This window comes from Macrotis lagotis, chromosome 1 (genome assembly GCF_037893015.1).
Source record: "Macrotis lagotis isolate mMagLag1 chromosome 1, bilby.v1.9.chrom.fasta, whole genome shotgun sequence".
Taxonomy (NCBI): Eukaryota; Metazoa; Chordata; class Mammalia; order Peramelemorphia; family Peramelidae; genus Macrotis; species Macrotis lagotis.
The window spans coordinates 499,251,036-499,268,825 of NC_133658.1; the positions used below are offsets into that span (position 1 = coordinate 499,251,036).

General features: G+C 36.4%; 1 long non-coding RNA gene across 1 annotated transcript; it reads left to right on the top strand.

Moving 5' to 3' along the window:
- The first annotated feature begins 16 nt into the window (after positions 1-16).
- LOC141506830 (uncharacterized) lies at positions 17-14,384 on the top strand. The gene is made up of 3 exons (XR_012473981.1): positions 17-137; positions 3,316-3,451; positions 14,155-14,384. It is a non-coding gene; the product is annotated as an uncharacterized LOC141506830 (long non-coding RNA).
- The last annotated feature ends 3,406 nt before the right edge of the window (positions 14,385-17,790 follow it).

Sequence of the window (17,790 nt, forward strand, 5' to 3'; positions counted from 1 at the left end):
TCGCCTCCCAGGACGCCCCGCGGAGCGGAAGGAAGGAAAGCCAAGCGCCGGAAGGGAGGCCGCGGGCGCATGCGCAACGCGGGGGCGGAGTGCCTTTCCGGCTCCTCTCTTTAACCCTTTCCTGCCTTCTGGACAAGGTGCACCTGCGTTTGAAAAAGAACTCTGGCCTTTTCCTACGAAAAAGACCTTTGGCTTCTAGAGTCTTTCGGTAGTGTGCTCAGGCCAGGCCCCCGGGTTTTCCTTTCGTAAATAGCAATTGTTTCTATTGGCCAGCTCAATTTTTTTTTTTAAGTGGTCATTCTTGGGTCCTTTCCCCTCTAATCTCTTTTACCTAATCTTAATCCCTGTGTGAGCATTGCCACAATCAAACTCTCACCTGGGAAAGGCCTTAGTTCAAGAAGGCCGAGGCCTTCCACTGCATCCAGGACTTTGTCTTGTCTCCCTGCTCTAAATCGGGCCCCTGGGCCCAGGGGACTCTGGAGGAGAAAGACTGCTGATTTTGCACCGTGTCCCCTCTTCCCCACTTAAATCTAACTCACTTGCATGTCATAGCATCACCTCCCTGATGGATCATGCTCTAATTTGAGAACAAAAGATAAACAACTAGCCATTTTTAACCATAATTTGATAATACTGACTTCTTAAAAGCCACTTTTAATCCTGAAGATACATTTTATTTTAAAAATCCTTTTAAAACATATTCATGGGGCAACTAGGTGGCAAAGTGGCTAGAGCACCAGCCCTGGAATCAGGAGTACCTGAGTTCAAATCCAACCTCAGACACTTAAGAATTCCCTAGCTGTGTGGCCTTGGGCAAGCCACTTAACCCCATTGTCTTGTAAAACCCTAAAAAAGAAAATATTCATGCAAATATCATAGTACTAAATAATTACTAATGTTAAAATTTAACTAATTGTACTTAATTTTAATGGGTTTTGGTGGGGTACAACTGATCAATACTTAGAGGTAATGAGAAAAAGGGTAGGGATTAGGATGTTCCTATATATTACAAGTGATATACTTTGTGGTAGCAAGAAACTAAATGGACACTCATAGATTGAATGACAACTGAGTAAAACATTGTCATGATTTTGAAAAATGATAAGGAGGCCTAGCAGTACCAGATCTCAAACCATACTATAACACAGTAATCATTAAAATGATTTGGTACTGGTTAAAAAAAGACATTAATCAATGGAGTAGATTAGATATGCAACATCCCAAAGCAAATGACTATAATAAAACTGGTGGAAAAACTTGAAAATGGCAGAAATTAGATATATAAACCAGCCCCTCACACTATATACCAAGGCAAACTCCACATATGTAAATTGGATATAAACACATTTTAGGAGAACTGAAACATTGTACATTTTGAAATACTGGAAAAGGGAAGAATTCTTTATCAAAAAAGAAAGAAAGAGAATCATAGAAGGTATAATGAACAATTTTGATTCCATAAAAATTGAAATACCTTATACAGTTTTTAAAAAAGGAAGACATATTTGTTTACAAAACCCAAAAATTTTGCAACAAGTTTCCTTAATTAAAGTTCCATAAACATTAGGAAGTTAACTTAAAAAAAAAAATATATATATATATATATATACATATATATATATGTATATATATAAAAGACATTCCCCAATTGGTAAAGTCAAAAAATATGATCCAAGTTCTTTATATTGGTTCTTTCCAGAGTCCTTATGGCTTTAAAGAGAGGTGTTGGGAGCCAGGGTCTCTAAGCTGCTTGACACAGTGGCGGCAAGAAGACTGAAGCGGCCACACTACCTGATGGAACAACATTTCCTTCATACATATATGGGGATTCCATGTATACTAATACTTGTAGGACTAATACTGATTGCAAAATTTACTCATCCTAATAGTGGAATGACTATGAAGGAAGGATTCCAGGGAAATTCATTGAATAAAACAATTGTAAACTCTGTCCAAATTTAATAGGATTGCCTCTCCCCGAGACATACAAAAGGTTCCAACATTATGAAATCTTTGGAAAACCCAACACTGGGAATTCCAAGGAGAATATATACAGGAAAACCAGATACAAGATAGGTTAGGTAGAATTCCTGGGAAATCAAGAGTTTTGCCCCCCTTTCTATACACAGGAATATATGATAAAGATGGTGAAAGAATAGTTATTATAGGTGACCAATATGTGAACCTTAACAGCCTTAGTTTATTCAGGAAAGAATAAAAAAGTCACAGAAACCGTGGTTTCTATCAACAAGGGCTGAAAGGAAATTGGTTATTGAAGGAGTCACCGGATGGGTGGACAAACATAACTGCCTTTACTGTAGGTTGTCAAGGGAACATGTCGAAAAACATTATATACATGGCACAAAAACATAAAAGCATTCCATTAAACAAATTATATCGGAGATTAATTAAAGAAAGTTTCACTTAATAATTTTACAATGCAGCAACAAACTAGGTTGAGGTCATCAGGGTCTGAGCAGGGATAAGAAATTAACTACATGATTGATAATGAAACTTGTAACCACATGAACTATATGATTGATAATGAAACTTGTAAACTTTTGTAACCAAGGAAATGATCTTGGCTTGCTTGCTTGATGCTTACATGATTCTGAGACTATAAAAATAAATCTGAGCAGCTGACAGTCAGTCAACCGGCTTCTGCCTTCAAACCCTTGTGTTGACTCAATTCCTTTCGCCGACTGCATCCCTCCTGTCAGATTCCAGAGACCCCTCGGAGGCTGGGCCCCCACAGAGAGAGCTGGAATCTCTTGTGCCTTCTTTCTTGACACTAGAAACCAGAAGCATTCAAAGGGACTAAAAAGTGTTAAAATATTAGCATGTTTTGGGGCAGCTAGGTGGTGTAGTGGATAAAGCACCAGCCCTGGAGTCAGGAATACCTGGGTTCAAATCCAGTCTCAGGCACTTAATAATTACCTAGCTGTGTGGCCTTGGGCAAGCCACTTAACCCCATTTGTCTTACAAAAAAAAATATTAGCACACTTTATGTTTTCCAAAATTAAGGTTCAGCAGGAAAGCTGAGCCCTCAGCTTAGCAAGACAACAATCCTTTGCAGGAATCCTCTGGATGATCTCATACTCTGGCAAAAATCACATAATTATTGTATTTTTTTGACTAGCATGGACAAGTAAGTACCGATGTTTTTGGGTCATGAAACCTGCTATGAATCTAATGACTCATTATTGCTGTTTCAGCATCCGTCTCCTTGCCCGCAAGCTGTTTCCCTCACTTTGAAATTAAACCTCTGTTTGATTCCTGACTCTTTTAATTCTAGCCTACTCTGTTCTGCTCCAGTTATTCACAGTTTAGAGGCCAGTTCAGTCTGATTGACAAGAACTTGAAGAGAATAGAGAGACTGGATCTTCCTTCTTTCTCCTTGGACAACTCTGCCCTTTCCCTCCCAAAGACCAGTTTTTGATCTCCACTAATGGTAAGAAAATCTCATATAGGACTTTGGTCCTTGGGTCACACTAACAATAAAATAGTAGTTCTAGAGGGGGTCAATGAAAGGGTGACACTTAAAAAGTTAGAACTTAATTTCTGGATAGCTTAATCATTTTATTAATAGCATGCTAATAAAAGAAGTAGTCAGTGGCACTCTCAAATGTCATAGGCCCCTCATGGCAGATCAGGTGTTCCTAAGGGGTAGTTCTCAAATCTGACTGGTTAACAATTAATGAGAAAATGAAAATTACAATAAAAGATGGGTTATAATATAATGAGGGTCTTGAGGTATGATTGGGCTAAAATGTTAGGAAGAGGAATGATAAATGTTGGAAGGGATGTAGGAAAATAGGTAAATATGCACTATTGGTGGAGCTATGTACTAGTCCGTTAATTTTGGAGAAAAATTTGGAACTATGCCCAAAGGCTATAAAATTGTGCAATACCATTGACTCATAAATACCATTATTAGGCTTATGCCCCAAGTAGATCAGTGGAAAAAGGAAAAGGATCCATATATGAACAAAAATAGTTTTAGCAGCTCTTTTTGTGATGGTAAAGAATTGAGAATAGAAGGAATGACTGTCAATTGGGGAAATGTTGTGTCATATGTATTCCAGGCTAAGAGCTATGAAGGGTTAACACAGAAATAGTTATGTGCTTTAACGAGCAAGATGTGCTTCAGAGCTTAGACTAGGGAGTAGCTGCATGTGTGAGCTAGGAGGTACATTCCCAGGCCCAGATAGATAGCATATTCTGAGATGATTACCTTCTGCACTTTGTTTATTATGCCGAGTCCGGAGGAGGGAAGCCAGGCCGACATCAATATGATGCATAAGCTGGTTCATTTATTGATCACAGGATACACACTTTTATACACTACATTTACGTAACCAATTACATAAGCGTTTTAGCAAGCATTTTTTTTTTCACATGCATACCTTGTGTATGTCTTAGGTGATTGTTTTGAGAACCAAACAGTGTTTTGCTAAACAGAGAGAAGATTGTTTTGAGAACCAAACAATGACTTGATAAACAAAGTGCAGAAGGTAATCATCTCAGAATATGCTATCTATCTGGGCCTGGGAATGTACCTCCTAGCTCACACATGCAGCTACTCCCTAGTCTAAGCTCTGAAGCACATCTTGCTCGTTAAAGCACATAACTATTTCTGTGTTAACCCTTCATAGCTCTTAGCCTGGAATACATATGACACAACAGGGAAAGACTGAACAAATTATAATATGTAATTGTGTTAGAATACTATAGTGCAATAAGAAATTACAGAAAGGATTTAAACATAAAGGGTGATAAATGTCTGATAGTCTCCTAACCATTAAAATGAGTTGCCAATAAAAATAGCATTTTTTTCCTTGTTGAGATAAATAAAAGTGATTATTTTTGTCATGCGCAAAACAGATGAAATAAATGATTCCCCTTTTTAGAGGATTGCCAGACTGTGTTTTTAGATGTAGGGGGAATGCAACTCTTAACTTTTCAGAATTTTTGCTTTTAAGTAGTATAAAAGCATTAGATTAGATTCAAAAACCCACTTATTGCCTGCATAAAGATAATCAAGTCAATTAACATGGACCTCAGTTTCCTTATCTGTAAAATGAGACGGTTACAGTAGATAATCCATCCCTTTCAACTCTAAAAGTGATGAAAATGTGATAAATTAACAATAATAGGCCTTACTATTCATTTTTGCTGCTGTTGGACAAGACCTGTGAGTTCATCTAATACAGTAAAGTACATCTAATTCACATAATACAATATGGAAGTTCCCTCCACTGATGAAAATCAACAACTTTTCAAGTTGTCTGGAATCCAAGGAAGTATGACTTGCCCAAGTTCCCCCAGCTAGTCATAATACACCAAAGGTTCCTCATTCTAAGACCAGACTTCTCTATGACCACATTGCCTTTCATGACAATATATATTATTTTTTCTGCTCTGTAATGTGAACTGCTATACTACTTACCTTTTATTGAGGTCTCATTAAATATTTTTACTATGGAAGGAAACAGCAATCTATATGGAAAAGACAAATGAGTTTTTATGTTACCGCTAATGAAGGTTCACTGGGTGGGTAGGGGCTCACTTGAGCAGACTGCTCTGATACCTTAAGGGGTTGTTGATGTTTTAAAACAGGTGCTTTTTATGCTGCTCAAACTGTAGCAAAACATTATTACCTTAATTGTTTCAAAGATGCATTGTTTATAAAAATAAACTTTGTTGTAACCAAATGAACTGGAGGACAATTCAAAAAAAAATTTTTTTAAAGGGTAATAAAATACACCAATTGAGAGAACAAGAAGTACCCTTATCTGTCAGATCTATGGAGAGAGAAGTTTATGTCCAAACAAGAAATAGAGCACTTCATAAATTGCAAAATGGAAGATTTTGACTACATTAAATTAAAAAGGTTTTTTACAAATAAAACCAATGCAACCAAGATTAAAAGGAATACAGAAAGCTGGGAAGCAATTTTCACACCTAGTATTTCTTTTTTTTTAAATTAGTTTATTTATTTTCATCCATATGCACATGTATATTTTTAAGATACAAAATTTCCTTCCATCCTCCGACTTTAGAGAAACATAGAGAGATTTGCATGAGCTGATGCTGAGAAAAGTGAGCAGAAGGAAATCAATGTTGTGCACATTAACTGCTATATCAGCTATGATGGTTGCAGTTCCTTTCAATGGTTCAGTGATCAGGGATAATCCAAGAGACCTGTTAAGGAAAATGCCATCCACATCTAGAGAAGAAACTATAGATTCTGAATGCACAGTAAAGCATACTATATTTTCACTTTTGAAAACTTTCTATTATATTTTTAAATTTCTCTCCCCTTAATTCTAATTCCTCTTTCACAATATAGCTAAAATGGAATTTTGTTAAACACAATTGTACATGTGTTTACTAGTTGTTTGCTGCCATGGGAAGAGGAGAGGGTGGTAGAAAAATGTGGAGCTCATAAACTTACAAATAGATAAATGTTAAAAACTATCTTTGCATGTCATTGGAAAAAAATAAATAAAATTTCAATTGGGAAAAAAAAAGAAATTACGAAGAGGAAGATTTCAGAAAAACCTGAGGAGACATATGACCTTATGCAAAGTGAAGTAAGCAATATTATAAAAATAATCAATAATGAAAGCCTTAATAACTAATCGATGTAATGAGTTCAAAGTATTCATGATGAAAAACAGTATCTACTTCCAGATAGAGAATAGATGGACTCAGGATGTAGATCAAAAGCATTTCCTTTAGTTTTCTTGCTAGGGGAAGGTGGGAGGGAGGTCAAGGAAGGAGGGGGAAGGAGTATTACTAATGGGTAAGGGGAGGGAAGGAGAGAACTTGAAACTGAAAATTAAAATGAAATTAAAAAAAAAATAAGAGTTGGAGGAAGTAAGAATTTACCAGCCAGAGGTTGGGAGAAATGGCATTTGACTGGGACTTCAAAACTCAAAAATCCTATGATAATGGAAAACCATGTCAGTTTATCTTTTATTAAATATGAGAGAACTACTAGGAAGGTAGAACTGGTCATCTGGATCAAGAAAAACCCAATGATTGTACATAACTCAAGAGCTTAAGGGAAACCACACTTGGTTTCATTTTCTATGCTTTTTCTCTAGGTAATGAGATATGACACATACCTGCACATAACTTCTGGTTAGAGTGCTCCTCTGAGATTCTGTTCCTAGAAAGGGCTGGCAAAGAGCCTGAGGTCTGAATGCTCACTAATTACATTCTGCTTCTTGCAGATTTTCTTGTTAGCATGTATTCATCTTCTAAGATAATTCAGTTTGTTTCTGGAAAGGACATTAACAATGATATGCTTGAACTCTTTATTATACGTGTGTGTGTATGTATTATAATTAATACATCCTTGGATATTTGTAACTACCAAATCATTCTAGCTATATTTCATTTGTTCATTTAACAAAACTGGGGTCCTGTTCCAGACATCATGGAAATAGACAAATGACATCTCTCCAGAAGTTCAGTGATACCCTAGGAAAAGGATAAGTTGTAAGGGAGCAACCTGTCAGATACTCTACCAAAACAGATAATAAAAGACCAGAGAAAGATACTATTACTAATCTAGTTCATACTTTTCTCAGAACAAATTGAAAAGAAGGAAATAATGATGACAAACAGAATGCCATAATGTATGTACCATCCATGAGGTTTGTCCATACCCTAAAGGTAGAAAATGCAAAGGATTGTACTTAAATCTGGGATAGAAGCAGCAAATACACTGGTCAAGAGATGCTAGAAGCTGATTATGCAAGAAGCTGATTATGCAAGAAGCTGATGAAGATAGTTAATAATAATAACCTTCCAACCATCTCTAAAAGCTTCAAGTGTGGAAAAAGAAACAAAAGATTCTGATCTCCTGGGCTGGAGATCAAGTCAAATAATGGAAATAAAGTTCATTATCAGAAGGTCTGTTCTTTATCTGAAAACCTGAAAGTTGTTTTCAGACGGTGAGAAACTGAATTTCTGTCAGTTCTGTTGATCCACTAAACCTTTTTTATTTAGCAAGTGTTAGCTTGCTCCATGATGCCAGCTCCATGATAGTTCAAGTCTAGGGAAAAAATCAGGCACTCTCATGTCATTGAACAATAATATAAGAATAATAAAATAAAGTATACTTTACCCTAACAAACCAGTATATGCAACAAGAATATAGGATCATTTACCCTATTTCCCCATGTATAAAAACACACCTTTTGTGAAAAATTTGGGGTCTAAAAACTGGGAGCGTCTTATACAGTGGTTGTAGATTTTTTTACTTGCATTTTCCACTTTTTTTCTATTTTGTTACCAGTATATTAGGTTACACATTGTCACTTTCTGCCCAGAAATGTTTCAGAAAAGATTTTCCTACAATGATGAATTCAAGTTCAAAATGATCCAGTTTGCAATGGAAATTATGCTGTTGAATATAAGTTAGGTTCTCCTCCAACTGAGAAAACAATCCAACACCAAGTATAGGAAGAAGAAACCCTACTGAAAACGTCAGGGAAGAAGAAGGTCATGAGAGGCAAGTCAGCAAAATGGCCTGATTTAGAGAGGGAATTGAAGAGATGGATTGAAGAGCATAGGGCAACTGGAATTCCTGTGTCCACAAAGATGGTTCAGCATAAGGCAAGAAGAATTGCTGATGAAAAAGAAGTGACTGATTTCAAAGGAGTACATAATTGGTGCTTCAGGTTCATGAAAAATGAACTAAGCGTGCCAACATGTAAACATGCAGACTTGGCCAAAGTATGCCTAAAAGCCTTGAGTAGAAGGTCTTTGGATTTCATGATGAATAAAACTTGTGTTCAATAACTTTATAGTTTTTTTTTTCAAATTTCAGGTCCTAAAATTAAAGTGCATCTTATACATGGGGGAAATACTGTAATTTCTAGAGATACACATTATCAGCCATGAATTGTGTAGTGGTTTGAGAGGCACCAAATTCCATATGGTTGGAATTTTTTCTTGTATCTATTTTATTCTTTAAAACCACTTTAAATAGTATTTTTTCCTATTATATGTAAAGATAGTTTTCAACATTAATTTTTGTATAATTTTGAGTTCCAAATTTTTCTCCCTCTCTCTTCTCTCCAGTTTTTCCAAGACATCAAGCAATCTGATATAGGTATATATGTACAATCATGTTAAACAAATTTCCATGTTAGTCTTGTTATGTTAGAAAAATCAAAACAAAAGGGAAAAGCCACAAGAAACAAAAACAAAAACAAAAACAAAATAGTATGCTTTGATCTGCATTTAGATTCCATAGTTCTGACTTATATCCTGGTTAACCAGTATTGGGGAATATTCTGTTGAGGGAGGTGTCATCCACCTTTGATACTTTCTGTTATCTAGTGCAGTACATCTTCCTCTACCTGCCTGCCAACAAGAAAAAGCCCATTCCCATTATCTATAATTTTATTTCCTTGTGGTGGTTGTTGTTTAGTCATTTAGTTGTGTGAATCTCTTGAAAACCCCATGAATCATAGCACTCCAGACCATTCTGTTCTCCACTATTTCTCAAATTCTGTCCGACTTCATGTTCCTCCTTTCCTTGACACATCTACCCATCTCATCCTCTGCTTTCCCCTTTTCTTTTGCTTTCAATTTTCCCCAACAATAGGCTATTTTCCAATGAGTCCTCATTATGTGGTCAAAGTATTTAAGGTTAAGTTTCAGTATTTGTCCTTCCAATGAGCATTCTGAATTAATTTCTTTTAAGTATTGACTGATTTGATCTCCTTGCTCTCCAAGGGACTCTCAAAAGTATTTTCCAGCAGCACAGTTCAAAAGTATCCATTCTGTGGCTCTTGCAGTCAAACATTGCTACTGGAAACACCATAACTTTGACGAGATGGACTTTTTCTGGTAGTCTCTGCTTTTTAGTAGTATGCTGCCAGATTTACTGTAGTTTTCCTTCCAAGAAGCAAGTGTTTTTAAATTTCTTGACTGCATTCACCATCTGTAGTGACCTTTGAGTCCAAGAATATAAAATCTGGCACTGCTTCCTTTTTTTTCTCCCTCTATTTGCCATGATGGGATGGGAAAAGTTGCAAGATCTTGGTTTTGTTTTGGTTTTTTTGATGTCAAGATTCAAATTAGCTTTTACACTTCTCTCCTTTACCCCATCAAAAATGGTATCATTTACATATCTAAGATTGTTAATATTTCTCCTGGAAATCTTAATTCCAGCTTTTGATTTCTTATATGCTCTACATATAAGTTAAATAAAGAAGGTGACAATATACACTTTGTTGTACTCTTTTTTTCAATCTGAAACCAATCAGTTGTTCCATGTTCAGTTCTAACTGCTGCTTCTTGATCTCAGAAGATAAGATGGTCTAGTAGTCCTATTTCTTTGAGGACATTTTGTTGAAGATCCAAATATTCAAAGGCTTTACTGTAGTCAATGAAACAGAAGTAGATGTTTTTCGAGAACTCCTTGCTTTCTCTGTAATCCAAATTAATGCTTGCAATTTGGTCTCTAGTTCTTCTGTCTCTGAAAACCAGTCTGCTCTTCTGATAATTCTTGCTTCACATATTGCTGAAGTCTATGTTTTAGAATATTAAGCAAAACTTTACTGGTATGTGAAATGAGCACAATTCTTAGGTAATTTGAGCATTTCTTGGCATGACCCTTCTCTAGGGTCTGACATAAACTGATCTTTTATAATCTAGTCACTATTGAGCTTTCCAAATTTGCCAACATATTGAAGGGAACTTTAATAGCATCATCTTTACTATTTTAAATAGTTCAGCTGGAATTCCATCACCTTCACTGGTCTTGTTAACAATGCTTCTTAGGCCTGTTTGACTTTATTTTCCCAGGATATCTGCCTCTACATCAGTAATCACACCATTGTGGTTATTGGTGATATTAAGATCTTTCTTACATAGTTCTTCTGAATATTATTGCCACCTCTTCTTCAAAGCCCCTATGATTTTTGTTTTATGCCATTTTCCCATGAAACTTTCTCTTGATATCTCTCGTGTTCCTGAAAAGATTTGTCTTTTCCATTCTATTGTTTTCTTTTATTTCTTTGCATTCCTCATTCAAGAAAACCTTATCTTGCCTTGTTATGCTCTAGAATTCTGCAATCGTTTGGATATATCTTTCCCTTTCTCCTTTCCCTTTTGCTTTTCTTTTTCCTCAGTTTTTTGTAAATTAATAAGGAGGAGCTGAGAACATTTAACCTACCTCCTCATTAAAATGCCAACCAACTGAGATTGCTTTGCCAGAGGCCATACTCTCTCACATGCTTACACTCATACTACTCTGGGTCTTTGTTCTTCAAGAGAATCCACTGATCTAATTTATAGGTTATTTCTCAGGTCCCTTACTGCTGAGGGGTCAGCACAACCCTTTTTTAAAATCATGCATCAGCACATATTACATAAGTTGATTATAATAAAACATCTTTAACTTCTACCCATGTTTAAATGAATGATCCCTAATAATAGGGGATCTATAGATTGATAATTGCATTGAGACAGCCTTAAAGTCAGCTAGGTGGGATATTTTCTATACAAGAGAAAATGTCTAACTTGGTATATTTAGTCAGAAGATATCCACCTCAGCCTATGCCAAGTGTTCTCCCAATTTTTCCCACAAGAATTCTCTGTAATTCATAGATGTAAACCCCATAGGGTTGCTTACATCAACAATTTCTTGGCTCATCATTCCTTGACTCATACCTGGATTCTGACTCAGAATAGTATCAATCACAATCTCTTTATGTCTTAAAGAGTAAGTTCTTTTTTTTATTGAAGATTTTATTTGAGTTTTTGAGTTTTATAATTTTTCCCCCAATCTTACTTCCCTCCCCCACCCCACCCCCATGGAAAGCAATCTGTCAGTCTTTGTTAAACAATATGTTCTAATAATAAAAGTTTTAGGTGGATTCTGCTCTCAAAGATCACATACCCAAGATAATAGATATTGACTATTAATCTCATATTGATAAAAGTAAGGGATTCATAACAGAAAAAAAATCACAGGTTATTTTGATATAACTAGTACTCATGGTTAAGTAGAGACTTTTTCATCCCTAGGTTCAGCATTACACAATGATTTTGCTCTAAGATGCTTAATAACAAACAACAAAAGACTTGGGATGGTATATATAAATTTAATAAGCCAAGATTATATAAAAATGAGTTTAGTTGAAAAGTTAGATTAAAACACATTTGGGTATTAACCATGTTCAAATGGATATAAACAGATTACAACTCTCAGAATCCCTTTAAATAATGGGAACATCTTTAAGGTCACTCTTAAGTAGTTGGCATGTATTTCAGGGTATGCTCTACACAAAGGTTCTAATCCCAAATTAAATAACAAACATAAGTAAAATCAGATTTCCTCTTAAAGTAACACAATATAGCTCATAAGTTACTACTCTTTATTAACATAACTGACTGTACCCTCTCCTAAGTCCCCCACCCCCAGCTCCACCCTGTGAGTCCCTGGTTACCCTGGTTCAGTGTAGCTTTTGTGAGAGAAGATACAAGGAGACAAAGGATCCTGTTCTAGTCAAGCTTTTATTGCATCAAACAATCATGGTGTAGTCAATTAGAGGATCAAACTACTTGACTATTGGAGCTTATGTAGGAGAATTTTGGAATGTAGCCAACTGAGGGACTTTTTTGATGGTTCAGAGGTAGGGACAGGCAGGGAATAAGCATTTACCCTGGACAAAGTTTTCTCATGCTGGGTTCTGATGATAAGGGGGGAAAAAAGAGATGTTTCCCAGGCTGGGGTCAACCTGCACCCATGTCTATGTTAGCAATTTCCCTCTAAAGCTCCCCCCCCCCCCATTTCTCTCATGGTCCAAGACAAGTTCTTATAATATCAAAGTTAACCCTGTTGTTTATCCACTTCCCTGTCCAGTCAGCAGGACAGAAGGTGCCCAGATGTTGTTTATATCTTTCAGGGAGACTGTTTCTCAGGGGTAATAGAAAAACTCTTCCAATGGGAATACTTTTTTCTATAGTCTATTCTTCACAAAGTCAGCATGGACAGGCCATCATATTTAACAGTTTACTTCAGAAAAGCACAGAATTTAACTATCTGCTGTCTATTACACAAAGTCAAAGCTAAACACTTATGAGATTGCAATTGACCCCATCAATAATTCAATAAAACCCCTAGAAAAAGAACACTGACCAATTGCTGTAAACACCAAATCAACAGAAACATAAATATGTCAAGATATTCATATACATATGTATGCATACACACTTAAATGTAAATGTGTATGCATGTGTGTATTTTGTATTCACCCCTTAAAGTAAAATAAATCTTTGATTGGAGTTTGTTAAGACTAATTTAGTTCAAGATATATACATAACCTCCATAAGTGAACATCATAACAATAACTATAAATTATTTAGTTAATAATCTCATGATTTTTATATGATAGCCAAATAAATTTAGATGAACTTATTTTTGAATATGGACCAAACTTAAAGTTTAAATTTTTAAATAACAGAACTTCAGAATATTATAGTACATGGTCAGCAGAACTGATAACATAATCTAATAGCTTTATAACTATTTTTTTCTTCTTTTGATACAATTCTTAATCTAACACCATTTAGATTATAAGAAAAAATACTTTTCTAACAGCATCTGATACAATTGTTTGTCAAATTTTACAATATAAGAACATTTAGAAACATAATATCATAAACAATATTATATATTTGAAACTTGAAACAAAGCACATTACCAAATAAAACCATTATCACTTGAAATGGCTTCAATTCAGTTGAATGAATTTTTAAATTACCTTATTCAGAAAAGTATTCATCTCAATACCATTGACAATGCATTCCGATCAAAATTCCATATAAAGTTATCCATTATAAGCAATTGCATCTAATTAATGAGATAATTAAAAAAGTTAACATAATTTCAGTGATTTATGTTTATATATGCATATTTATATGAATACTCATTATATATATTATAGAAGAGTTTATTCTAGACATTTGATATTGTGGAGTCACTTTTTCCACTGCAAAAGATTTTAAAAGTGATTGTTTTAATTATCACACTTAGGAACACCTTTTTCTCCTAACTTTAAATAGCTGTATGTACTGACTTTCAAATGAAGTTGTAAAACTTTTCCTTAATAAATCTTCCAGGATGATCAACGTTGATGGACTTGTTCATTTCATCAGTGCAACAATCAGGGACAATTTTGGGCTCTCTGCAATGGAGAATACCATCTATATCCAGAAAAAAGAACTGTGGAGTTTGAACAAAGTCCAAGGACTATTATCTTTAATTTAGGGGAAAAAAAACCCCTGATATCTTATTGTCTGATCTTGTTATCTCTTATACTTTATGTTTCTTCCTTAAGGATATGATCACTCTCTCATCACACTCAGTTTGGATCAATGTATAACATGGAATCAATGTAAAGACTGACAAATTGTCTTCTGTGGGGGCCAGGGTGCTGGGGAGGGAAATAAGATTAGGGGAAAAATTGTAAAACTCAAAATAAATAAAGTCTTTTTAAAAAAAGATAAATCTTCCAACCCCATCCCAGACTACATCTAATTCTACAGCTCTCTAACATTTCTTTTCTCTGTCTTCCTCTTGTTGGCTTCTCCAAGGGAGAGGAGAGAGACTATCCTTTTTTAATTTTTGAAAGCAGTGTAAGTTCCACAGCCCAAATTCCTAGTGGCCTTCCCTCACCCCACATTGTGAATAGCTGTCCCCATAATCCACAACCTGCCTGGTCTTGCCATGGTTAGAGTAGCATAGGCCATTCCCTCCTTTTAGCTGAGGGAGCAGCAGGTTTTTCTAAATATTCCTTAAAATAAATTCTAAAGAATGTTACTGCAACTCTTACAACCCTCAAAGGGATCACAATTAAGGAATGTAAAGTGAAAGGAAAGGAAGGATCTTTTCCCTTAAACAAAGAGGACAATTATATTTGAAAGTTTGCCCACAAGCACAGACTTTAGATGTACAAATCAAGTATAAAATGAGCATCTAACTAAAATAACCAAGATTCCATCTCTTATCTGATCAAAATTTTTTCAACATTTTTTTTTTAATCTCGACCTAGTCTCATCTATAAGTAGATTATTATCAGTATGCATGCAAGGTCATTATTCTTGTCTCACATTGGCTCTGATTTTTCCTTTTGTCTCACTTTCTTCCTGCATAGGAGAAAAAATTCTTTCTGTGGCTATTTAATTTGACTTAAAATTGATTTGAATTTTACTTCACTTGCCATTAAAGAAATCAAAGGTGACCCTCTGATCAGTCCATGTAGGCTATAGCTCTGAGCTTCTTGGTAAAAACTGGGCCTTTTACTTCAAGAAAATGCTCAGAGGGAAAACCCTTCTGTGATTTAACCTCCGAAACTCAAAAATTACCCATTGTAAACAGAAAATTTGGCAGAGTTTCACTCTGCTTTTTCAGTTCCCCATATAGTAAATATAGGTCATTATCTGACAAAATCTTAGACACATACACACACACACACACACACACACACACACACACACACACACACACAAAGACACAAAGAGTCCAAGTGATTAGAAATCAATGTTGGGTGAAAAGCTTTCTATGCTTGCCTTAATATCTCACTTAATTTACTTACTTTTTCTGACAGCAAGAATCTTTTAAATACCTACTTTTCTCATCTCCCCTCAGAAAACCCTAGGAAGAACGTTTCTCTCAAAGTTCTTTAGGACACTCATAGTCACAGCCAATTCTGATTTGTCTAAAAATACCTAATTCATTTCTCTACTTAAGGAGATCCATTCATACACACTCAACCTAATTTATATGAAACACCCAAAACTTGAAAGCAAGGATCCTAACTTTAGAGATTCTCCCACCAAGAAAGAAAACATATTTATTTTTTTATTTTTTTAAAGATTTTATGGGGGGGGGGTGGAGCCAAGATGGGAGGGGGCAGAGCCAAGATGGCGACAAGAAAGGATCTTATCTTAGGTGCTCTCTCATAAAACTCATAAGCTAAGGACTCTAACTAAATTTTCAAAAGACAGAACCCACAGAAGGACCCAATGAGGCAGTTCTCCTACTTAAAGTAACCTGGAAAAGAGCGGAAAGGCTCTGCTCCCCCGGGTCGGAGGGGTGGCCGCCAGAGGGGTGGCCTTCAGCCTCCTGGAGGCAGTCCCAGGGTGCTGGGAGCCCCAGGGCACTGGGAGCCCCAGCTCACAGCAGTGGGGAAGTTTCCTGAGCTACACCGCAGGGAGCTCCGAGCACAAATTGGGGGAACAGCGGGGGACCTCTGCCAGAGCAAGCACATGAAGCCCAGCGCTCAGGGCACACAGTCAGCAGTATGGCCAGCACAGCCAGAACCAAGAACCAGAAGCAGGCAGAGCTGGTAAGCAGGAGCCCCTAGGACATGAGCCCATTGAGCTGAGGGAGGGGAGGGAAGAGAGAGACTGCCTATCCCTGCCCCTGGAACAGTACTCTGGGGTTCTGATCACATTCAGATCCTGATCACAGTCTAGGCCACCCCTTAGAACAGCAGGGGCCACCTCCACCTCAGCCCCGTGGAAGAGGGGGTGTATATGGTCATTCACAGACCAGGAGAGAGGACAGAGCCTCACATACTAAGACCCTGTGGGAGTGTCCCAAAAGCTCGGGAAGCACCTCAAAAACAGGCTAAGGTTGGGAAAATGAGCAAGCAGAGAAAAAAGAGGAACACCACTGAGAAATATTTGGCAAATGAGCCCAAGAAGTATCAAAATACTCAGTCTGAAGATGAGGAAGCACAAGCTCCTGCATCTAAAGGCTCCAAGAAAAAACAGAAATTGGGCTCAGGCTATGACAGAGCTCAAAAAAGACTTTGAAAATCAAAAGAGGGAGTTAGAAGAAAAATTGGGAAAAGAAATGAGAGAGATGCAGGAAAAACATGAAAATGAAGTCAGCAGCCTAGTCAAGGAAATCCAAAAAAAAAAATGCTGAAGAAAATAGCATGCTGAAAACTAGCTTAAGTCAAATGGATAAAACAGTTCAAAAAGTTATTGAGGAGAAGAATGCTTTAAAAAGCAAAATTGGCCAGATAGAAAAAGAGATAAGAAAACTCTCTGAGGAAAACAAATCCTTCAGACAAAGAATAGAATTCAGGGAGATTGATGAATTTACCAGCAATCAGGAATCAATACTTCAAAACTAAAAAAATGAAAACTTAGAAGAAAATGTGAAATATCTCATTCAAAAAACAATATGGAAAACAGACTTAGAAAAACAGACTTAGAAAAGATAATTTAAAAATTATTGGGATACCTGAAAGTCATGATCAGGAAAAGAGCCTTGACATCATTTTCAAAGAATTACTACAGGAAAATTTCCCTGATATTCTAGAAGCAGAGGGCAAAATAGAAATGGAGAGAATCCACTGATCCCCCCGAGAAAGAGATCCCAAAAAACCAACCCCAAGGAATATTATAGCCAAGTTCCAGAACTCCCAAGTCAAAGAGAAAATATTACAAGCAGCCAGAAGTATACAGTTCAAATATTGTGGAGCTGCAATCAGGATCACACAGGACTTAACAACAACTACATTAAAAGCTCGTAGGGCTTGGAATATAACATACTGGAAGGCAAAAGAGCTCAGAATGCAACCGAGAATCAACTGCCCAGCAAGGCTGAATGTCCTCTTCCAAGGAAAAAGATGGACTTTCAATGAACCAGGGGAATTTCAGATGTTCCTGTTGGAATGGCCAAAGCTGAACAGAAGGTTTGATTTTCAGATACAGGACTCGGGTGAAGCATAGAGATTGGAG